Here is a 9,772-nt window from a genome sequence, read left to right as displayed (position 1 = left end):
CAACGGAGTTTCTTCTGGAAAGGGCAGACTGACTCTCAGTGGGTCCATTGCGCCGTGGCTTGGGCCAAGGATTGCCTCCCAGTCCGGTTGGGGGGACTTGGTGTTCGGGATGCCAACCTCGTGAGCACCGCGCTTCAACTCCGTTGGCCTTGGCTCCAACGCACCGCAGTTGATAAACCTTGGGCCTCCTTCCGCATCCGGTTTCGGTCGCAGATTCTCTCCCTTTTCCGTGCGGCTTGCTGCTCGATCGTGGGAGAAGGTCGCTCTACTTTCTTTTGGACGGACAACTGGCTCGATGGCAGATCGATCGAGTCTCTCGCCCCGGTCGTCTTTGCTGCCGTTGGCCACCGAGCCTCTCGCTCCCGCACAGTGGCAGACGGGCTTGCGGAGAGTGCCTGGATTCAGGACATTTCGGGTCCCCTGAATGCCCAAGGCTTAGTTGAATTCCTCCGCTTAGCTGATTCCCTTGCGTCGGTGGTCCTCCTCCCTGGATAGGAAGATGTTCTCCCCTGGACCTGGTCGGCTGCGGGCGTCTACTCTGCTAAATCGGCCTTTCTTCACTTCTTTGCCGATCGCCCGAGCTTCGCCCCTTGGTCGCAAATTTGGCGATGTTGGTTGCCCCTGAAATGTCGTATTTGGGTTTGGCTCGCTTGTGCCAATCGCTGTTGGACAGCGGATCGCCTTGAGCGTCGCAATCTTCCCTCCAGTGTGCGATGCCCATTGTGTGATCAGGAGCCGGAAACCATGGCCCATCTTCTCCTCGGCTGCGCCTTTTCGAAGGTGGTCCTCCATGCCGTCCTTTCCAGAGTTGGGGCTCTTTGCTGCATGCCTCGCCCCTCGGAGAGCCTGGTCGTTTGGCTTTCGAATGGGGCTCGTAGGCTCCAGAGGAACGTGAAGGCCGCCCAGACGCTGGTCAACCTCTCCCTCTGGCGGATTTGGAAGCGTCGTAACGCTTGCGTTTTCGAAGGAGCTTCTCTGGTGGTCGCTCGACTCGTCGAGGATATCTTCGTGGAGGCGGACTTATGGCGTGCCGCCGGCGCTCGCCAGCTCGACCACCCCCCCCCCCCTTCATTCTCGGCCCCCTGACGCTGGACCTAGCCTTCCTCCTGTATAGGGGCCTTTAGCCCATCTTGTTTTCTTTATTTCTTTTTTGAGCCTTTTGCTCTTTGGGCCGCCTTTGTACTTGCGCTTCTTGCGCCTTCTTAATGAAAATGACACGCCGCTCGGTGTGTTTGAGAACAAAAAAAAGAACGAATGGAAAACCTACCCAATTTCACTGTATATTCAGTTCGACGAAGACAGACGGAGGAGAGGGACAAGGCTGCCAAAGATTGTTTGCTTCGCGAGATGTGAGGGGTCGAAGAAGGTGGAGAGTATTTATAAGGACAGGGAAGGTCGAACGGAGCAGCTTATGCAGTGCTCCCTCCGTCCGGCATTAAGTGTCGTAACTTTGTCTAGATACGCATGTATCAACACACTAAAACGCGTCTAGATATCTAGACCAAGTTACAACACTTAGGACAAAGGAAGTACAATACAAGGTAGGAACAGAGATGACGACGGAAGCATGGCAACATGAACACCGGTCTCACTTGGTGATCTCTCTTCCTCACACACGCGCATGCATACACTAGACACGTTAGTTGAGTGTGTGTTTTTCATAAAAAGGAGGGCGTGATCCTGCCCTCTGCATCGGTCGATGGATGCGCAGCCACAATTTTATTGAATGTAAAGTAAAAAAAAGTGTCATGACATTCAAATATTACAAGTTTAGAGTAGCAGACTTTTCAAAAAAACTAGATCAACAAATCCCGTGTGACCGTCTCTATATGATGGACCCATGGTAGTCTAAAAAATCCCGCGGTTTCGCATGGTGCAATACGGACCAGATATAGATCCAGTGAACCACTAGATGAATAAATTGCAAAAAATTGGAAAACAAAATCTTATTAAAAATAAGATCATTAATTTTGGCAATTCCACAGTGATCAACAGACAACGCAAGCACCCATTTGTGTATAAGCAATTTAGTTGGTCTACTCAACCACGTAAGACCACTTTACAAACATACTACAAAGTAGAAACACAACGGGGTGGTGGAAGATTAAAAGTCAAGTAATGACCTGCCACACAATAGAAGTCATGAAGAGATCATGATGTTCTTCATTTCATTACAGAAGCAACATTGTTTGTCCCATTTCCACCCACGTTTTGCTAAGTTGTCTTTTGTGATGATCACCCCTCGACAGAGTACCATGCAATGATTTTGGTTTTAAGTGGAATTTTAAGCTTCCAAATGCATTTTTCACCAAATCGGTTGTTAGTCGTGTATCTCTCGCCTAAGAGATAAATTAATCAGTCGATTTCCTACAGCTTTTGTCCCTTATTTCTCAACAAGCTTCCACCTGTTTTCCTCACTGTTTTTCCTAACTGTTCCCTTTATTTTATCGCGCATTTATATTATTTCTAGTAACTATCAAAATATTTGTAGTGACTATTACCCAATGGTTCTAGTGTTATTGCTAAGAAGTTTTGGACCTTAGTTGTTCTTTGCTAAGCAATCAATCATCTACCTTTCATGAAGTATTCATTTACTAACAAAACATAGTTCCTCAACAGAAAGTTTGCGCCAGGAATCTTCACCTCATCGTCACAAAACAAGGGCATCTCACCAAAAACCTAGTTAGATTGTACATTACAACAACACACGAATCCACATCAACATCTCCTATTCAATGCAAAAATAAATACATAAATCTTTCGTGCAGTGAGACGCTATTCAGCAAGTAGATACAAAAGATATACAACTTCCATCCAACTTGGTGGTATTTAACATGCATAGACAAACAATATACACTCTCTTGGTCCAATCATGTAAAACATATTATGTGCTTAGTTGATACATGACTTTGACTAATAATATTTTTTTAATTTCATTGGTATGAAAGTTAGATGACACTAACTTTATGTTATTATATTGGATTGAGAAGTATCACTTTTGATTGTGATTTATAATCACAAAAACCACATTTCCATAGAGTAATTATTTGTCATGGTCTTGGATTAACCAATAGGTTATGCCAATATATAAGTACAAATGAGTAGAAAATCTTGGATTATGTACAAACTTTGAGTATTTGTCAACCAAAACTAACTTTCTTTTACTATAAGATTTATGTATCTAACTAGTAAATGTAAGTACAGGTGATTGATAAGAACTTTAGTGCTTGGTGATAAAAATGGTTATTTAGTGTTTGGCCTTGCCGACGTGGACTTTACCCTCTAAGATGAATATGCTTGGTTTGGATTCATTGGACCCAACAATGTCGTCGCACATGCAACACTGAAGACATTTCTTTGGAAGAGGATGGCGGTGAATTGCTCCGAAGTAGTTTTGGTTGGACCAACCACTGCTCGTGCGCAGTGTCATTGGGGCTCATGTCATTTTATTTCTCATAGTCATGGTGTGGTTGAATTATTCTTGCCACTTCTTATTTTTCTTATTGTGCCACATTATGGTTAATTGGTGCATCATCTCCATGTAGAAACAAGGACATAATAAAATTTATCATATTCTGTAACATATCTGTTGTAGTAAAATAAAATCCTTAAATGAGCCGGGCCGTAAATCCTACGTGACGACCAAGTCAATATTTCCAAGCATAAGTCAAGACGCCCACGTGGCGCGGTCAATCCTACGTGGCAAGGGAAGACAAGTCAACAATTCAAAACCTCTCATGCCATGGTCAAAGGGTCAAATGAGTTAGAGTGGGGGGCAAGAAAAGTGAGAGGAGGGGGCCCTTAGTCCATGGTGAACCATGGATCAAGCCCTACTTTTCTCACATGGTGCACACAAAAGCTATGGACCAAAAGAGTTACTTTTACCATTTTGCCCCCACTTTTCTCTCTCCCTCAAGGGTAGCCATGGTCTTTTGTCATGGACCCCTATGCTATAAATACCCCCACATGGGGGAATGTATCATTCACTCTCACTTGAATAAACTCAAGAGGAGAGGGCTAGAGTGCTCCCTCTAAGGTTCGCTCTCCCGCGTCGCTCTCGACTCGAAGTCGATCGGCCTCGAGGAAGTCTTCTAGGGGACTCTAGTTTCGAGGCTCCGAGCTAGCCTTGGTTGGCTCGGGCTCGAAGGAGAAGGGGTTGGGTTAGAGTTCCGAGGGTAGCCTAACCTCGATACTTGGAAAGACGCGTTCGGTCCAAGTACGAGGCGGCCCCGACAAACCTCTCGCCGAAAGGTGTCTTGCGAAGATCCGCTTGGCCCAAGCCCTAGGCTAACAACCCCCTCGAAGCCTTTCCTAACATAGGATTAAGTCGCACCCGCAGGGTCGACCGAACCTATTCAAAAAATATCGACGTCTCAACTTGTCCAAGTGTACGGCGACCTTCGCTATAAGGCCGGCGTACACGCCCTACCTTTATTCCCGTGCTTGTGCCATCGCCTTACTCTAATTGTTGTCGAGAACAACAACAGTGGCGCCGACCGTGGGGAACCCTCGCCACAATTGAAGATTTAATGGCCCCGATGAAGCCCACTTCGTCGGATACCCAACTTGCCGCGAAGTCTACACAGTTACAAACAAAGAAAGCAAGTGCCTCGGGGGCTCTCGAGGAAGAAGGAAACATCACCAATCCGGACGCCGCCGCAAGCATGGTCGCCACGACGGAAGTCGCGGTCGCCCCTCCGCTACCGGCCGTCCCGGAAGGAACCGAGGTGCTCGAAACCGTCATAGGCGGTCCCTCGACACTCACCAACGTAGTGGCAAGGATCGGCGAGCTGCCTATGGTTGCCGCCCCCGCAGGGGATACGGAACTCGGCATGCCTCGCTCGATGGGCTTCGCGCCACCTTCCCTACAACCGGTGGTAACCCTGCCCACGGAACCTACAAGAGGAAACAATGTGGCGTCGGGAGGATCCGCGCTAGAAAACCAAGGAGTCCTGCCCGACGACCCCTCCAACCCGGGATTACCTCCACTAGCGCTCGCCGCAATCGCCCAAGGAGCTCCTTGGTATCATCCTTATTGGGGGCTTCCGCCGCCAAGCGCTCTCCAAGTCGTACACCCTCAACATCAATCTCGCTTTGCGAGTGCCCCGCAAGTGCCCCTTGCTCCCCCCGCCGGGGTCGAACAAGGCGGCCACCAGGTACCACCTCAAGCTACGCCTCGCGGGGAACGAGACCCTAGCGTGCATGGAAACGAGCAAGTGGCGGAATCCGAAGCCCGTGCCGGCGGCGAAAGGTATTCCCGTCGACGCTCTGACCCTCCAAGAAAACGCCGAGATCATTCTCCAAGCGACCCCTCTAGCAACGAAAGCGACGATGGAGGACCTCGCCACCGAAGGAACCAAAAGAATCGGCCGACTTGCAACCCGCTCACACGGGAGATCCAAGACGCTCCTTTTCCGCCCAAGTTCAAGCCACCCACGATACGGCCGTACGACGGGGAGTCAAATCCTCTTCAATTCTTTGATGTCTACTCCACCGCCATACGGGCCGCCGGGGGAGGTCCCGTCAAGATGTGCAACCTTTTTCCGCTCGCGCTCACCGGAATGGCGCAAACTTGGTTTTATAACGTGCGGAAGAACTCCGTGCACTCGTGGGAACGCCTCCAAGAGGTCTTCATCGCCAACTTTCAAGGGAACTTCAAAGAACCCGTGCAGGCTCACGAGCTATACGCCGTGAAACAAAAGCCGGGGGAATCCCTCCAAAGCTTCTTCCATCGCTTTGCAAAGGTACGAAGCCAAATCGCCAACCCGCCGTCGACCACCGTGATCGACGCATGCATGCAAGGTCTTCTCCAAGGAGAAGTGAATCGGGCCCTAAGTCGTAACCCACCGAAGACGACCGAAGAGCTCTATCGAATCTTGCAAGAATACGCTCGGGGTGAACACGGGGACATCGCCAAGAAGGACGCGCCACGCGCCGCTCCTGAAGGAACTCCCTCGTCCGACAAACCCCCCGCGCCAGCTTCGTCTTCCGAAGAAGAGGAGGTGGGGGAAAAAGGGCACCGGTGACCAAGCCTGGAAAATCTTCGCCGTCGAAGGACAAGCACCACCCCAAAAGACTTGGCAACCCAAGAAGCCACCTCGTCCGACCGAGGAAGGAACTGGAAGGTGCCTCATCCACAACTCGGCAAGCCATAGCACCTAAGAGTGCAACACACTCATCGCGGCCCGCGAAGAGTTCCAGGCGCGAACGCAAGCCCGGCGCAAGGATGAGAAGACAGCCGAGGCTCCGCGCCCCGCCAACGTCCTTGTCGCTGACCCAGCACCCAAGGAAGACAACCTCCCGTTTCAGGAACCCGCACATCACGTCGGAGTGATACTCAGGGGCTCCGAAACGGGATGAGGATCAAAGCGACAATGCAAGGAGTACGCTCGCGAAGTCAATATCGTGGGAACCTTCACCCAGACACCACCACCTAAGTGGGCAAGCGTGCCAATTGCCTTCACCGAAGAAGACGCTAAGGGGATACGCTTCCCACATGACGACGCCCTCTTTGTGATGGCGATCGTCGCCAATTGTGAGCTCAAAAAGATTCTTGTGGACGGCGGAAGCTCCGCCGACATCCTATATCTGAGCACATTAAAGAAGCTGATGGAGCCACAGGAGGGATACAAGAACGGCTCGCTTCAGCCATCCCTTTATCCCCTCACCGGTTTCATACCGGGGAAGTCCATTCAGCCGCTCGGACAAATTAAGCTCCTCACGACCTTCGGAGACGCCACAAATCATCGAACCGAGCTCGTACACTTCGATGTGATGGATATGGAGAACTCAAGGAAGTACGCATCTCCCAAGATTACGCCACACGCACGGTGAAGATTAGAGCCGACCTCCTGAGTAAACTCGAGGAAGAATTTGTCGACCTGCTCCGGAAGAATTCCAACCTCTTCGCTTGGTCACCTTCCGACATGGGAGGAGTCCCGCGTGACGTCATGGAACATCGCCTCGCCGTGAGACCCGACAAAGCTCCCGTGAAGCAAAAGCTTCGGAAACTCTCCACTGAGCGAAGCGAAGTCATCAAACAAGAAATCGCTAAACCCTCCGACGCCGGGCTTTTTTGAGAAGTTTGGCATCCCGAGTGGTTAGCCAATCCTGTCTTGGTGAAAAAGGCCAACGGCAAGTGGCGAATGTGTGTCGACTTTACCGACCTAAACAAGGCATAGCCCAAGGACGACTACCCACTCCCTCGAATCGACCAACTGGTCGACTCCACGGCGGGATGCGAGAGGTTGAGCTTCTTGGACGCCTATTCGGGATATCACCAAGTCCACATGGCCAAGGAAGACGAGGAAAAGACCAGCTTCATCACTCCCGTCGGTACCTTCTGCTATCGCAGTATGCCTTTTGGATTGAGGAACGCCGGCGCAACCTTCCAACGCCTCGTCAGCCTCATCCTCAAAGAACAGTTGGGGAGAAACGCCGAAGTATACGTGGATGACGCCGTCATCAAAAGTCAAATTGCAGGAACTCATCCCAAGGACCTACAGGAAACCTTCGACAATCTCCGCAAGTACGGCGTAAAGCTCAATCCGGAGAAGTGCGTATTCGGAGTTCGAGGAGAAAAACTCCTGGGCTTCCTCGTCTCTCAACGAGGGATCGAGGCTAACCCGGAGAAAATCCGGGCCATCATGGAAATGGAGCCTCCTCGCTCCGTCAAAGATGTGCAGCGCCTAGCGGGAAGAATGGCGGCCTTGGGACGATTCGTCGCCCGATCAGCCGAGAAGGGTCTTCCTTTATTCAAAGCCTTGAGAGGCCTCGACAACTTTGAGTGGACCGACGAAGCTCAAAGGGCCTTCGAAGAACTCAAACCTATTTGTCGACTCCTCCGCTTCTCACGAGCCCAAAGCAGGGGGAGCCCTTGCTCCTGTACCTTGCCGTGACCCCGGTCGCCGTGAGCGCAGCACCATGAAGGAGGAAGACAGGTCACAACGTCCGGTTTATTACGTGAGCGAAGCCTTGGGAGGAGCAAAGGGTCGATACACCCAGATTGAGAAGATCGCTTATGCCCTCCTCATGGCCTCTCGAAAACTCCGTCATTACTTCATGGGCCACACTATCATGGTGCCGACTACCTTTCCACTCAAGGAAGTCTTCGGCAATAAGGAAGCCACCGGAAGAATTGCCAAATGGGCAACGGAATTGGCCCCTTTCTCGCTAGAACTCACGGTGAGAACGGCCATAAAATCCCAAGTCCTGTCTGACTTTGTGGTCGAGTGGCATGCTCCACTAGCCCCGCCCGAAGAAATCGCATCCAAAATCGAGCCCCCCGAACCACATTGGATAATAAGGTTCGATGGCTCCAAGCGCCTCGACGACGCTAGGGCCAGAGTCATACTCATCAGCCCCGAAGGCAAAATCTTGGAGTACGCCGCCCACCTGGACTTCAACGCCACCAACAATATGGCGGAGTATGAGGCGTTGCTTCTCGGGCTTCGACTGGCCAAGGCCATGGGAGTCGGACGCCTTCTCATCCAAGGAGACTCCCAACTGGTGATAAACCAAATGGACAAGTCATATCAATGCCTTGATGAGAGGATGAAGAAATATATCGAAATAGTTCGCAAGATGGAACGGTATTTCCTGGGCATGGAGGCACGACGCATTCCACGAGGAGAAAATCACCTGGCCGACAGGTTAGCCCGAACGGCCGGTTCCAAAGAACTGCTGCCACCCGGTGCATTCTTCGAAGTAATTCGCGCCCATCCATAAAGGAAGAAGCCGACGCCCTTGGCGAAGCTTCAAAGACCAGCATGGTCATCGACGCTCCACCCTCTTGGATGACACCGATTATCCGCGCTTCGAAAGGCGAGGTGGACGAAGAAGCAGAAGGCCCAAGCGCCAAAACTCTGCTCGCAAAAGCCAAGATGTACGTCCTCCTCGACGGCATCCTGTACAAGAAAGGAGCGGCCGCGTTGCTTAAGTGCATAACTCCTGACCGGGGAGCCGAGCTCCTCCTGGAAATCCATTCAGAAATATGCGGCCACCATCTTGCGCCAAGAGCCACCGCGGTGAAAGCCTTACGTCAGGGATTCTATTGGCTCACCATGGTGCAAGACGCAATCATCATATTGTGGAAATGCGAAGCTTGCCAGAAAATGGCTAAGTCAATCCATGCGCCCGTGACTTCCCTGAAGAATATCCCGATAACATGGCCATTCGCACGTTGGGGAATGGACCTTCTCGGGCCTTTCCCCGCATGCAATGGGGGCTGCAAGTACCTCATGGTGACGATTGATTACTTCTCCAAATGGATAGAAGCAGCGCCGCTCGGTAAGATCACGTCACAGGCCGTTCAAATTTTTTTTTGGGAAAACATCATATGCCGATATGGCGTCCCGCGAGAGCTAACCGTGGACAATGGCAAACAGTTCGATTGTGCGGAATTCATCAAATTCTGCTAATGCGTTGAGATCAAACTGCACTTCGCATCCGTTGCTTACCTAAAGAGCAACGGCGCTTGTGAAAGGGCAAATGGATTAATCCTCCAAGGACTCCGCCGAAGGGTAGAGAACACGGTTAGCAAAGCAAGGGGAGCATGGGGAGATGGACTCGCTAGCGTGGTTTGGGGCATACGCACCTCCGTAAGCCGTTCAACGGGCCGAACACCATTCTCTTTGGTGTATGAAGTCGAAGCAGTTCTTCCCACCGAGGTCGAGTTCCGCTCACCTCGGGTCAAAAGGCTCCAAGAAGCCACTCCAATTGCCTTCATCAAAAATGAAGAGCACCACAAGACGGCCATCGATCTTGTGGAAGA

Source organism: Brachypodium distachyon, chromosome 1 (assembly GCF_000005505.3).
Source record: "Brachypodium distachyon strain Bd21 chromosome 1, Brachypodium_distachyon_v3.0, whole genome shotgun sequence".
Classification (NCBI taxonomy): Eukaryota; Viridiplantae; Streptophyta; class Magnoliopsida; order Poales; family Poaceae; genus Brachypodium; species Brachypodium distachyon.
The sequence above is the reverse complement of the archived record's forward strand: the minus strand, read 5'-3'. Positions refer to the sequence as shown.